The following is a 15,676-nucleotide window of genomic DNA, read 5'->3' on the forward strand; positions in this document are numbered from 1 at the left end:
TCCCTGAATGCTAAAGCTAAGTGAGGATAATCTGACTCAGAAAGATTCAGTGTCAAACGTACAGTATGTTCAAATGCAGATTTCAAAGGTCCATACGGTCTAAAGGTGGAACTCTGTGTGGTGTTTGATTCTAAATCAGGCCTGGCTTTCATACTAATCCAGTGAAAGGATCAAAGCTCTATTCATAAGCAGCTGACAGGATATCTAGAACTTTGTGATGTCAAAACCGAGCAGTCAATTTCCAATAGCTGCAGAGAGAAGAAAAGTGCACTGTAATGAAGTTTGCTTTTCAAAACCACAGATACTTCAGATAAAACACAGTTAAACTGTAAAACTTGGAGCCTTTAGGGCAATTAATTGTTTTCGCAAGAGACGGACAAAATAAAGTTCTTTTAGCAGTTCTTATTTGCTTACTTGACAGCGAAGCCTTCAAACGAGCAGTCAGGGCTTTTGTTTGTGGCCCAGCTGGACCCATCTTGCAGGATTTGGCTGTTTACTTGAAATGCGCTTTTGTTTTTATGTTGTTGTTGCTTGAGCATGAGAGAGAGGCCTGAGAGAGAAGATGCAAATTTCTTCTCATGGATAAGAAAACTTTAACTTTAACGAGTGTAAAACGTTGGATGTTCAGGTGCTGTGAATCATTTCATGTTTTTTTTACACCTGCAAACTGCTAATTTAGTGTTCACTGAGAGCTGTAAGTTGATCCAAGAACAGGTGGCAGCTTTTTGGAGTCGTGGTGGCTCACTTTACTGGGATTTACCACGTGGCCCCCCCGAGGAACCTATGAAAGAACAGATTTATCTTGGCCCCCACCCCTCCATGTGTATTTGTGTGATGTGGCTCATTATTGAATCTATTTACTCTACTTACATTACCAAAAAAAAAAAAAAAAAACGAAAACAAATACCAACAAAATCCCACTGGCTCCATGGAGCATTTGCTCGTTTGCCTTTCTGAGTTTCCCAACCTTCAGGTGGACGTCTGTGTTGGCTTTTGTTCTTTACAAATCAATTCCTCCAAGGGCTCAAACTCTTAAGTGAAATAAGTTCCAGGTTGCTAACGCGGGCTGTCAGTATCGCTCAGTGGCAGTGGGGAGATAAACCTATTTATGGAGAAGACAGGAGATGGGAGAGACTCGCTTCTCTTTCCCTGCTTGTCGCTTTTTGAGGGTCCCGAGACCGCCATTGTTTATTTAGAAACAGCTTTGAGGACGTGCACACATAAAGACCTGAAGGTAAACACAGTCGAGCTCCATCTGTCAGCGGGGAACATAATATCCATCCCATTTTCACGAGCCACTCATTTATTTTCTTTTTCCTCCCATTAAATATTCATGTCAAACAGAATTTCACTGTTTGCTTTCTAATGTTTAGCTCCCAGCATCTAGGTCTTGGTGGTAATGTTGGCAAAATAAAAATCCTCTCATGCGCTTGTCTGTCGGGCATTAACAGCGTAAGCAGCTGCAGCCATCGTCGGTGTCCCTCATTTAACCCCGACTCTTTCCTGGAAATAACATAGCGGATGCTCATTTCTTCTTGGACTTAATTGTCTTTTTGTTCAACACAGTTTTCAGTCCCTTAATGAAAATGGTAATGATTGTGAAGTCATTCTGTTTGATGCTCCTTAAACCTGATCTATAATCAGACAAGTCGATATGGGACCTCTGAGAAACATGACGACGGTAAAAAGTGAAAAGTTGTTCTTAAGTCCTGGCTATGATATCATGCAGCTTATATAACATTATAACGCTGACCTGAGGCTGTCACACTGCTTATTTTTAGAATTAAATTTTTCATTTTAATGCCTGTTTTTAAGGCCCAACATGTTCTGGCGCCTCAGTGAGCCGTGAACCAGCTCCAGGTCCTCTGGATCAGGCCGTCTGCTTATTCCCCAGGTCTCCACAAAAAGCTGCTGAAAATGCCTTTAGCTATGCTGCTCCAAGCTGCCAGAACACGTTACTTATTCATAGTAGGTGTGCTCCCAACTGAAAATGAGCCCTTTTTTATTTTATCTTTCAGGGGTCTGGTTGGCTGGTCTTCATCATGATTTCACCTTTTATCTTATCATTTTGTCTTTAAGATTACACACAGACGCTCCGCTTGGTGAGAAATAGATTTGAGATTTTGTTTCAGTGATGTTCAGATGTCATGTTTCAGTAACTATCTGCTATCAGCCACACAAACAGCTGTCAAAGAATCGTATTACTAACCAAGATATCCATATATCCAAAATGCAAACAACCTGATTCACAGGTTCATCTTGGTGTGCGAGGAAAAGATAACAGACTTAAGAAGTTCTTAAGATCCACATGCTGCTGGATGATAATCTCCCATATTCTTTATCAGAGGTGGAAACACTTTATTATCATTATTTAAATCCTCCCCTGTCATTTAACAACCACGATAGGGATTATTATTATGAGTAGTTTATTGTTCACATAGCTGCGCACATTAAAGGCCCGAGCTGTGCAGACTGAACTCTGAACCTTCTTGCTGTATTTCCTCCTCGAGATGTGTTTTGTATTTTGTCGTGTTGAGCTGGATCGCTGTTGACAGTGCTGGTTTTTTGGGGAACTAGGTCAGGTAGCACAGCACTGCAGTCCGGGAGGTTCAAATGGAGCTCGATGTGTTTATATTCACATGCTCTAGAGTCAGCCCGTCTAACAGTTTCCCGTTGATGCAACAAAAACAACAACCAGGATTAACAGATTAGTGTCCACTGTGGAACTGCTGCACTGTACGGGTGTTCACATTATGATGTCCATTCCTTTTTTTTTTTTTCATTTTAAGGTGCTGGTTCAAATAAATATTTCAGGAAGTAGACAGCCGCAGAACATCCAGCTCAGATTTAATATTTCTCCGGAACATGTTGACGGGGAATCTCGCAGTCCAGATTCCGACTGCTTCCTCCTCCTCTCCAAATCAGTTGGGTCCTGAGACGGCAGCATGTTACACAGGACTTTAAAGTGGAGCCGCTGACCTGCTTTGTTGATCTGTTGATCTCCAGCTCTGTTTATGTCATTTCATGCCGCTGGATATTTAAAGACATCAGTTGCATGTGAAGCCCTGACAATTACTGCAATTACGGTAATTACTGCAAAAGGAAGCGAACCTTTAATCCCACCCTACCCCCACTCTCCCTGCAGAGAGCGCACACTTAAATATCAACACACAATCCCACACATCCATACATGTGCATTCACAAACAGAGGCTCACTGAGCAGTGCAGTGCAGACAGTGTAGATGTTTACTTCAGGGCTGATGCTTGTGAGGAGACGTAATGTTTCTCTTGAGGCTAATTGGGCCAGAGAGCGAAGAGAGACCAGGCATGAGTGGACACGAAGTACATGGACGCAGCGGCATCAGGGGAGAAGTGGAGGAAGGAGAAGATTGGATAAAAACAGAGAAGGAAGGCATCAAATGGGATAAAAGGGGACAAAGAAAAGATGGACAGAAATGGAAACGTGGAATCACGGAAGAGGAACATCAGAAGGAGAAAAGACAAATGATGCAATATTCAAGAAAAAGGCTGAGGAGGAAGCAGGGAGGATGGGAAAGCTAAAGCAGATATGGATAAAAAAGGGAGGAAATAAAGAAGAGAAGCTTTAACCTGCAGAGACTCAGCGGTTTAACTTAATATAAAGAGCTTTTCCCTTTGAAATGCAGACGATGAGTCAAAGGACAGAAGACTTGAGCTGTGACCTTTTTTTATTCAAATGGAAACAAAAGCCTGACGCTTCAGAACTTAACTCTTCCCTTTTTCATTAGATAGAATACATTTTATTTAGTTTTTATCACATGAAAATATATCCAACTGATATAATCGTTCCAACTTGGTAGTTTCACATCAGATGTCTGAAACCAGAAACCAGTGAGATGGGAATCGAACACAGCTCTCCTGTGTTTTGTTGATCTGTCTGTCCACCAAATAAGTAGCACGTTTTCCTTTTGCCCCCATCACCATTACCATGACCGGTAGATGTCGGCTAGCAAACGGAAACAACAAAGTTATACAAACATCTGGACAGACGACCAACTGGCTTCTTCGTTTTAACCTTTGTTTTGGAAAATGTGTTTAATTTCCTTCTTTCCCTGGTTCTTTATTTCATCAACGGAGGGAACATTATCCATGCATCCACACACACACACACACACAGTCACATAAAAGTGTGTATCTCAAGGCTAAACAAGGACAGGGAAGACTGTCATCAGACCACTAAAATGAGTTGATTTGTTTAAGGTGCTGAGACGCTGGAGGACGCAGCAGCTCGTCCTCTGGCTCCAAATCAACTTTACTGACTTTTAGGTGACGTCCTCTGTGCTCTAATGTAGTTATGCACTGTGTGTGTATGTGTATTTGTGTGTTTATAATTGAAGTTTGTCCGGGGCTGGTTTTTAGTCTAAGTAATTCATGAATGCCTGCTAAGGTGACGGGGGGGTGTCGTGGAGAGAAGCGCCTCAGAGTTCCTTCTGCTGCCCTGCTGCATTACTCATCACTACACACCTCTTCCCTAAAATCCATTATTCATGTTAATTCAGCAGCCCATGTGTCCGTCATCACGCGTCTCCTGCGGTTTCCTCTTTCATCATGTCTTTAAGTCTCACCATCTCCTTCTCCATCACGTCACGCCAGCCAATATGGCAGCACAGCGTTCCCCACGGATATGACCTGCAGGAGTATCCTCTGAAATGATCCCATATTCTCAGATAGCAACCTCCATCTGACCAAAGGTATCCAGAATCCAACCCACAAGTGTCCGGAGCAGGCTGCCACAGGTTTTATTTTGCAAAGTTTAGGGTTTTGGATTTCTCTTCTAAAGAAGCTGTTTTAATGACTAATTTTAAAGTCTAATAGTGGAAATCTCGGCTGCTGTGCTTCGTCGGGACGGCGTCGCCTTATCAATCAAATCTTGTTAAATCCTTATCGGTGCTCATAAATGTGTGAAATAGACCGTTTCTTCAGAATGTCACCAAAGAAATCCAATGATATGAAAAATGAGTGAGGCTTTTAAAAATCTGCAGTAAGTAATTGGTATTTTCAGCCACGCTGGCAGACAAACACTGATGGTCCTCACAGGATGAATTGTAATTACTTTGGTGACCCCTAAAATTTTAATTTGTCCCAGAGTTTGGTTTATGAAAGAAAATACACGCTCCTGTCAGCCTCAGCTCTGCTTTGTATGTTATGCTAAAACGGAAAACATTATGCGTTTCTATAGTCAGTGTGTGTGTGTTAGCATTGACAGCACAGACCTTTAGCCTTTCTCATACATGAATCACTTTTTTTTTTTTACCCATGGTGTGCATCTAGCAGCAAAAACACACAAAAAAAGTCATCATTTTGACATCATATCAACAACATAACACAAAACTTGACCCCTTCTACTCCAGTCCGTCCGTCTAGGATGAGTCTGGTGGATGTGACGCGAAAAAATGTGGAGAAATGTGGGGACTCTGACATCTTGGAGACTTTTACAGTCAAAATGAAGAGAAATTGAACAATTCAGGAATCCTGCAAACGCAGAGAGAACTGAAGTTAGATGCCGGTGGGCTTGTGTGACATCTAGTGGCACTGACTGATGATCAAGCCTTTAACTGTTGTAAATGATATTCTGACATTTTCAGACGTAAATAAGCTCATGTTTTCAACTTTGCTCCTTCTGGGCAAAGTAATGGCGGGGCATCGTGGGCTCGGGACAAACCTATAAAGTTAAATGACCGATTTGCATCATTTAGTGGAAATCTAAATGAATTTCTCTTAAGTGGCATCTAACAGAAGCCTTGAGTGGCCTTCTGGTAATTTTTTACCCTAATGGTGACAGAGTGTAATCCAATCAGCCTGAGATGAATACCGCCGTGTGGATTTGAGGTAGATGCTGCTGTGAACGAACATGTCTAAGGGAACCATTTACATGACAAATACTGCGGTGCAAGGCCTTTGTTTGACAAGGCAAATCAGACAAGATGCACTGTGGGTGGGAGGGGTCAACTCTAACCCCCATACAGCCGGGAGGATGGAGCTCGTGTAGCTTTTTGTAACAGGTTTAATGAAGGTCAGACTTCTGACATTTGAAAGCAGCGAATATAAACAAAGCTAACAGATATCGGGTGGAAACAGCAATGAATCAGATCTCTGGTGTTTCCCCAAAGAGGAGACGTAGCTTGTCGCCAAAAAACAAAAGGAGCGTGACTCGAGAAACATCTAAAAATCGCGGCCGTCGTACAACCTGGATCTATAAAAGAGCAGATGTTGGAACTAAAGATGAAATATTCAGAGTAACATCAATAACTGCCTCAGCACTGTAGCAGGCATCCAGACAAAAGTTGCCTCAAAATTTAGGATTTATTTTCTCTTTGATACATCCCAAAATCTCTAACATCCCTCCCGAACGACTTGTCGCTTTTTTTATGTTCCTTTTGCATTATTTTGTCAACAAACTCTGCAAAACAGCCGCTGTATCTCTACAGAATCTCGCTTCAGGCTATACAGATAGGCAAAGTGTTTCTCCACAACTCGGAAACATCCGGAGCTTTAGGGGTTGAACACCACGTGTCCACGTCCTTCAGTTGGTGCTTCCATGATGGAGCGTCACTCACTCACTCATTCAGGCCCTCTACATCCATCAGTGCAGCCAGTTCAGACATCTTTCACAACCAAAATAATCAGAGTTAAAATGCAATAAATTGTTGACTGTATTGTTTACCGTGTTGTCAGTAAACCAGATGTCAGACAGTCAGAGCTGAAAGTAGTTTTACTAGACTAGTCTGGATCATGACTGCCCTCTCTAAAATCCCATCCCGTCCCATTGTGTTGAGACAACAGCACCTTCACTGTTCACTGCCTGTGATACTAAGACAGTGGAGATGGCCCATGAATCCATCGTGGTCTCCACTGGCTTTACAAAACAAATGCTGAAGAATGATGAACCATAAAGTGTGGAGGGTCCTCCAGCAGCCACGATGGGGCCAGACCGTCAGAGGTGTGGACGCCTCGGTGACAAAGATCAGTCCAGACACCAGCCTCTACCCTTTAATTCAGAAGTTTCCCGCTGGCACAGATCCATCTGAACCCATCGATGCAATTAACCCCACATCCAGATCTCCACACAGCGATTCTCTGTGGCAGGGAAATAAGCCACGCACCAGAGGAGCAGACTTACAAATACAGCAAGATGCACAATCTGGATGCAAAGCAGACCTTCAAACGAGCGGTCCGTATCCAGTGCCAATTATCTGTAGCAGTTCAGATGATGTGATGGGCATCGGCTAACAAGCATCAGATGGGATCAGCACGACCTGACAAATAAGAGGAGTTTATAATATTCAGCGTTTATCGGCCTGTAAACTTGAATGAGAATGAGCCGTCGGTGGTTTTTGATTCAGACCCTGGATGCTCTCTGATTCTACAAACCCACTTGACATTAAACACCTCTGGCTTCAGAGCTGCAGTGCTGTTTGTTTCTAACCGGCTCCGAATGCGAGACAGCCGTGGATGATTGCATCGTACACAGGACGGCGAAGTGCCAGTCCAGATTAATCAGACGGGAACTGCGTGAGATGCAATAGTGGACACAGTTTGGTTTAAAAATGAGAAAACAGAACAAAATCTGCCACATCACTGAAGGACCGACTGAACCGTTCCTCTCCAAAGTGCAGAATCAATGTGCCTCAGGGAGGGGTGGGAATGACATAAAGAAACAACACAGCAAAGTCAAAGTGAAAGCAGTCCTACCTCTTAGTCAGATGCCAAAAATTCACAGCCTTGGGTAAGTCAGAAAACCATAGAGCTGGTTGAGCAGCTGCTGCTCCTTCATATAAAGTGATACGGGAATTTTTCAGCCGGTCAGAAAGGAACTCCCAGGATCCCCAGTGTTTCTTCTGAGCCTTCCAGTAAATTTGGGGATTGGCGAGTCTGGTCTAGAGGCTGGCGTCCCGCAGAACCAGAGGCAGGCGGCTCATTTCCATGTGCAACACGGGTGCTTCTGACATGCTTCTTCTTCCCCTCGGGGGACCCGGGTGCTTCAGACTGGGATCTGGCTGGGGTGGACAAGTGGACAGCAGCAGCAGTGGCGGCCGCGGCGAGAGTAACGACAGCTGTGATAGTTATATTCCTGACTGTAGAAAAAACTGAGCATCCTTCAGTGGAGAGATAAAGACGAGGGGAAGAAGATGATCCAGCGCACCAGAACCGCAGAGCGCACGTCCAGCGCAGCAGCAGCAGCAGCAGCAGCAGCACTCTCTGTCGCTTAAATCCCCCCAAAATAGGCTGATTCTAGGCAGGAGAGGTGATGTTGCATCAACATGGATCTACAGTCTAGTTTTCTGTTTCTTAAAAAACAAACAACAACAACAAAAAAAATCCTCTCCAAAAAAAAAAAAATCACCACTCAGGCTCCAACAATATCATCTCCTCTCCGGGGCTCCTCAAGTCTCCACAGGATGGAGTGTGACTGACAGAGAGAGGGGAGTGTATGCATGCGTGTGTGTGTTATCTGTGTGTGTAAATGTGTGTGTGTGTGTGTGTGTGTGTGTGTGTGTGTGTGTGTGTGTGTGTGTGTGTGTGTGCGCGGAAAAGAAGGGGGGAATACGTGGAGAGAGGAGAGCGGCGGACTGTCAGGAGGCTGCGAGCGCAAGTGGAGCCGGAGTGCGATGTGAAAGAGGAGAGACGAGATGTGTGAGAGGAGGATGAGGGGGGAGGGGGGAGGCTGGTGGGGGGAGAAGCCCGAGAGAGAGAGAGAGAGAGAGAGAGAGAGAGAGAGAGAGAGCAGCTCACACTGTCAGTGACTACATTAACAGCGCTGAGTAGGTGGAGTTTTCCTTGCAGCAGTGAGGTGGGGGGGGGATCATGATTTGAAACTGAAAAGAGAGAGACACACACACACAAACACAAATGCTCTCATTAGAAAGAGGTGGGGGGGTCCAGATGCAAAGAAAAGACAGAGGAAAGAATCAGGATGTTTAGAGGTTAAAGAAACCTGTGAGGAATGACAGCTTCTGAGGACGAGCGAGCAAAGAAATTAGTGGAGAGGGAGGGAGGGAGGGTGTGTGTGAGGGTTTGTTTTAGTGTACGAATGGGGTCTAAGATGTGGACTGGATTGGCGGTTCTAAGATCTTTGTGGGGACCAAAGTGGCGAAGCTGTTTCAAACTCGGCTGAAACTCAGGTGAAAATCATGGAGCATATGCTCAGGTCCTGTGGATGGAGTGTGTGTGTGTGTGTGTGTGTGTGTGTGTGTGTGGGTGTGTGTGTGCTGTGAGTCCCCAGCTGCAGTGATGCTGGCACGCCGACAGGACTCCTCTCGCCAGGGGTCGTAAACATCGATTAGAATATTTAAAGACGCTCGCACACACAAAACAAAGCACGCAGACACTCAGACACACTACAGCCACACAGACGCACAAACACAACACAGTACATAAACCGACTTTATTGACTTGCATTTGCACGCCCTTTGCATATCGTTATTCTTTATTCTCTTCGCTGCATTACGTTTGTTAATATTTTCCTTTTTACTCTGATTAGTATTTCAGATTGCCTCTTTTATTCCTTCGGCTCTCTGCGTTTGTGAAGCTTTATAGACCTGCAATCATTTTCTTTTATCTTGTTCTTTGATCATATAATGTAGATCACTTTGTGCAGACTGCAGGTCCGCCCCCCCCCCCCCCCCATTTCAAGTGTGCCCCAAAAAACACACAAATGATATTTGATTCCACTCCCACTTGAAATGAGCTGCCTGGTACTCGGTGTGTGTTGAGGCCGGACAGCTCAGGAGCAGAGAGAGCCACCAGGTGGCCTCACATAAAGACGACAGGTTTGGGAGAAGAAGGTCTGAAAACATCGCAGAGCAAACATCAGTGTACTTTATAGAAATACATACATGTGTATTATTATACCTTCAAAGGGCAGGAATATGCACAGATCAACCGTAACATTATGACCACCTGCCTTAGAATTAACCTGATAAAAGCGGCCTCTTCCATCAGGGGATACTGTTTACATGGAGACCTGGACTTGGTCTGAACCAGGCCCAGCGGGTTTCCTTCCTTGGACCACTCTTATACGATCTGATCACAACTACATCACAGCTATCAAAGTCGCTCATGTCAGCACATTTAATTTGATTTCATTTGATTTACACATTTAATTTTGATTATAAAAAGATTACAAAACGGGTTGAACAATATTCAACAGTAAAAGAAAGTAAATTAAAAATGACAGAATAAATGAAATCACAATCAAGAAAACAAAACAAAAAAAAAACATCACACTGTTTTTCCTTTTTCAACACAACAACTTCAGGACTAAATGATCACCTGGTGCCTCGTCCATCCCACCCACTGACAGGTATCCATGACAACCACGTAATCAATGTTAGTCTGTTCACTGGTTGAATGGCCGTCTGGTGGTGGTTGATCACACACACGCGCTGCACTCCGCCTGATTTGCTGAGGGAGCTGCAGTACAGCAGCGATCGATACCTGTTATGAAAATAATATTCCGCCGCTGCCGTAAAGTGATGACGGATGAGGAGAGGGAGTTTCTAGAGAATCCTGGGGCTCAATTTGTCCAGGTCGACGTGCGTCGGATCAAAGCATATGTTTCTTCTTCGGTGGTTTTGTTTCGGTCTAGTGCAGCAAAACAGTGTTTCTGAGCAGCACATGCAATTATAAAGACACGGCTCCGTAAACAGCCGTCGATATTAACAGCCACAGATTATCCACCACCGATCTGTCGCTGAAGACTTAGTGTTTGTCAGGACACAGTTTATGGCCGACGGAAGGGAGTCATTACCGGTGACCTTTAGCCATAACCGCACAATAATCCTATTTGTCCGCACAAAATATTCTCTGCAGAGGACTCATCCTCAAAGAAAAAATTAATTATCAATATAAATCCAGTTTTTTCGTCCCAGGCTTCATGCTAATCTGGCTCTTATTAACTAGTTAATGAGAGGGAAGAATGTTATTTTTAATGGAAATGATGCTTTGTTTTGTTTTTTTTTTGGTATATTAGATTTTCTGGGGCATTAATTTTATAGCTTTGACCGCCATTTTAATAAACCATAATAAAAGTTGTACCTTAGTCAACTTTGTGCTGAACTTTTCTGTGGTTAGTCGGCTTTACAGCATTTAATCTAGAAATTAAGGAAACTTTTAAATGTGTTTTTAGTTTTTTGTAATTTGCTGAATTAAGGTCCCCGTTAAAAGTGAACACAGGCTTTAATGAGTCATATATACATATAATAAGCTGATTCTGAATATGTGCAGACTTAATGCTTTAAAATTGGAACTGAAATAACCTGAATTTGGGTCGAAAGGGTAAAAAATAAATGATTACCTGTTGTAACTTTTTGTTTATACTCACGATTCTAGTTCAACATTGACCCACAAGGCTTTCCACAAGGCTTTTGTATTGATCAGCAGCTTTTCCTTACATGTTTAGTTCCTGTGCATCTTTGGGACGATCTTTTTTGCCCCTGACGTTGCACCTCCATGTTGTTTTTGTTGTTTGGTGCTCAGAGTTGTTGACTCAGCAGAGTCGAGGCTGCAGGCCGGACTCAGCACACGTCGATACGAAGCCGATGCCAGCGAAAGTGTCAATTAGTGAGCTAATCACCCCATTTTTACATTTGGCAGTGACACACAGACTTCTTCCTAATTTGAGTTTTATGTTTCACTGAGTTAATGAAATAATCTAACAGCTCAAAATCAAGAATTGGATCATAACTCATGTGTCCAGAGCCAAATGAGTTTGGAGTGGCTCTCACTTTACTTTAGAGAAATGGAAGTTTTCACTACTACATTTGACACATGAAGATCAGAACTGGACCACTGAGACGTGTCCAGATCCCAGTCCAGACCTCCAGGAGCAGGACTAGTTTGAAGGAAAGGTCCTAGGCGCAGGTGGTTGGTTGGTTTGCAGTGTCAAAGTTGAACCAAGTTAAAGTATTTTTGCCAAACAGCCGTGTGTTTTCATTCCCCGCTGAGCTGGTTGAGTGGCCTCATTGAGCTGAACAAGAGATTTTATGAATTTATTTTTCTTCCACACAAAAAGCCAAACTTCAGCTTTTTTATGGCACACCATTCTCTCAGTAACTTCATTCCTCTACCTTTAAAATCATCCAATCGGGTCACTCATGAAAAATTGATTTCAGCAAATTGGATTTCGCATCAATAAAAGATGAAGTGTAGATGACTAGTGTTTGGGACGGTGTCGATGTCATTCCTGTTTGTGCTGGTTGACTGTTGCAATAACTGTGAAGCATCAGCAGCTAATTCCTCTTTCCTGTCAGGATGTACTTGGCAATGAGAACTGGCTGTGACTGCTGATGGTGAAATGGAGATGGATAAGCAGCGCTTTGTAGCAAATGCAAACTGGGCCTCTCCAGCATAGATACAAAGCTAACACTTATTTAAATTATGCATGCGTGTAATGCTTTTTTAATTTATTTATCTTTTTCACTGGAACAGAAACTCATTGTTTTTAAATCTGACAAGAATGCAGTAAGTATGTGGTGGTGGTGGTGGGGGGGAGGGCACATGTTCTGTTGGTGTGTTTTAGAAAAAAAAAAAGAAATCGTAATTAAACGTGAAAAGTCATTTACATATAGAAAGACGTGACAAAGCTTGCGCAGTTGGTTGCCCTGGAAAGTGGCTCTTCAGCAGCAGCAGGGTGAAAAGCTTTTCAGAGCTGATTGAATAAATCAGTTCTAGTCACAAGAGATTTAATATCTTTTTAATTTCCCAGCCCAAAGCTGTAAGGAATTTTATTTAAATCTTTGAAAAACAAACGCTAAGTGATTCAGTTATCGGATCTGGGCCGATGCTGTTGTCGTCGCAGGTCTTCGACCAACGATGGTTCAAACTGCTGCTGCTGATTTGTCCGTGTTTTCACGTTGTTGATTTCTTTAATAAACTGTGTCCCAGTTCAGGGGCCACATTCTTCAGCAGCTACATCTGCCTTTAATGCAGCCCCTTCAAAATTTTCTGCTACAACTTAAGAAACAAAGAGGTTGCTTTGTGATTCAACGATACAGGCGGGTCAGGTCCGTTCTCAGTTGCTTGAGCAGAAATTGCTTCCAGTAACACGTCGCAGCAGGATCCCTTCACCTCCTTTTCAAATTCAATTACTCCCCTTAGAAAGCAGGAGGCGTTTCTTCCTTCTCTTGTGCTCTTTGAAAGGGGAGGTTGATGATTGCAATGAAGTTCTCACCAGTGTCACCTTCATCATCATCAGCTTCATTGCTGTTTTTGATTAGCTGCTTAATGGGTTCACACGTCATTATGTTCAATCATTGTGGGACTTCCCATTGCTCCGGCTGAATTATGCAGCGGAGGAGACCGAAACGCTGACTGCCTGTGCTGAAATGACATGACACAGGAGCGCACACACATACATATAAGATTGTGTACTTCTTTCGTGCCAAAATGTAAAATCGATACACACAAGCTCAGCCCTGAATTGCATCGGGCCGGGCCGCCGTACTTGGCTGCAAATCTTAGAAATGGTAGAAAAGTTGTGATGTATGTTCGAGGGGGGGAAAGAAATGTTGCTTAGGTTGTTTGATACGAAATAAACTGCAGGACGACGACAAAAACAAAAACCCACATAATGTGCCCAGTCCACACAATTCATTGAAACACTCAGCAGTGATGAAAAAAATTTCATCAAAGTGTCTTGGCCGTTCCAGTGAAAATACAAGTATGTAGAAAATCCACTTTGTCAGAAACATAATTCTGCCTGGATTCTATTTCTTCAAGCAGAGATCTTTTGGACTGGAATGGCTGCATTGTCCTGTTCCCCAGAGGATCAATCTAACATTGGATGAACCGTAATGACCTTCAGTGTCAGAGATCTATCGAACAAACCGTTTTCCTTCGTTCTCCTGTCATTCCTCTCAGACTGAGCTGAACGTAATCGAGACAGAAAAAAAAACAAAAGGCAGCATTTCAACACATTTCACAATTTTATATTTGGCTGTTATCAGCCAAGAAGATCACTGTCTGCCTCTCGTGAATCTTGCCAATTTTTATTTATTTGTTAATTATCTTGTTTAATTAGATATCAGACTTGGTCATAATTACAGATCACACTCAGAAAGCCACATATTGTGTTTTATAGAAAGTTTTTGCTTTTAAATATATTTAACTGAGTAAATAAATCAAATTAAATTAAACATTTTGCTTTGGTTTTTAATAAAAGTGACATTTCAGCCAACCTTTTCAACCTACTTTCATTTATCTTAATGGAAAAGTCACACCTAAATAAACAGAAGTCAAAGAGCAATATTTTACATTTTCTATTCAGTAATTTGTAACGCACCATCGCATCACACTGCAGCAACAACAACAAAATAAACACACCACCGAATAACTTTCTCTTTAGGAGAGTTAATGGAGGAGTGTTGTATTAAATGCAACCGCCTTGATTCTTTCAGTTTCAGAGCTCCCTGATAGACCATCAAGGAGAAAAAAGAAGCCATTCTATTGAAATCTATGGGAAAATGGCCTTACTTCCTTGCCATTTGATTAATCACCTCAGTAGAAAAAAAAATAGGTGATGGTCTCAATGAGTAATTTGAAGTCTTCAAAAGAATGTCTTTATTTTTATGTTATTTAAATGAACCATATTTCCATAAAAACTTTGGACCAGCTGCAAATAAAGTTCACACATATAAATGTCGATTGAGTCAAAGTTCTAAAAGTCAGTGAACAACTTTCCCAATCAGACGGAAGGAAGAAGGAAGGGGCCAAATCTATTTTTGGGATCGTTTTTTGTGAATTATTTTCAATATGTTCCCACTCAGAAACAACGTAACAACAGCAACAAAAAATATATATATGCATACAGTCACGTATCTATGTGCCGTGAAGTGAAATTTTTGTGTGTGTCACAAGTAAGTCATGTTAAGTAAATGCAGAACTGCTGAACATGCAATATAAATGCAACATTAATATGTTGTGTGGTGTAAATGTTATATCTTATATTGTATATGTGTTATTGTGCGTTTTTGGTTGTGTTGGACTCCAGCAAACAGGATGGAAATGAGGTGAGGTTGAGGTGTCGATGTGAAAAGTGTCAGAAAAAAGCTGTGATTTATTTATTTATTTATTTATTTAGTATTTTATTCCTCTCAGGTAAAACCTCTTGAGCCTGAACTCGCCTTTCACGGTCAGATTGTTTGTGTGGTTTGTCCATGAGAGGTCCTCGGTGAGCCGGACACCAAAGCCCTCCGAGCTCTTTACCCTTCTCCGTGCGTACGCCACATATATGCAGCAGCACTCGGGAGCGCTGAGCTGTGCGACAGCGGTGGAGCTCAACAGGATGGAAATGCATGAAATTATCCTGAGCCATGTGGAGAACTGACTCAGCCATGGAAAATCAAAAGGAATCAAATATATATATATATATTTATATACATAGGAAGCGGACCTCACCTCATTGTGTGTGTATATACGGCTTCCCTGACAGGATACATTTTCCAAACCTGAAGAGAAGTCCTCCAAATTTAAACTCTGCAATAAAACATGCAGCTGAATATGATTTACTCCTCAGATGCCACACCTCACTTCAGGTCTCATTAGTGTCACCGCACGGCTGAAATGAAGTAGGTGATGATGTGAAACACCAGCGGACCAACCTCTCTCTCCAGACAGACGTTTCTCTGACGGAGGACTG

This window comes from Echeneis naucrates, chromosome 14, assembly GCF_900963305.1.
Source record: "Echeneis naucrates chromosome 14, fEcheNa1.1, whole genome shotgun sequence".
NCBI classification, from domain to species: Eukaryota; Metazoa; Chordata; class Actinopteri; order Carangiformes; family Echeneidae; genus Echeneis; species Echeneis naucrates.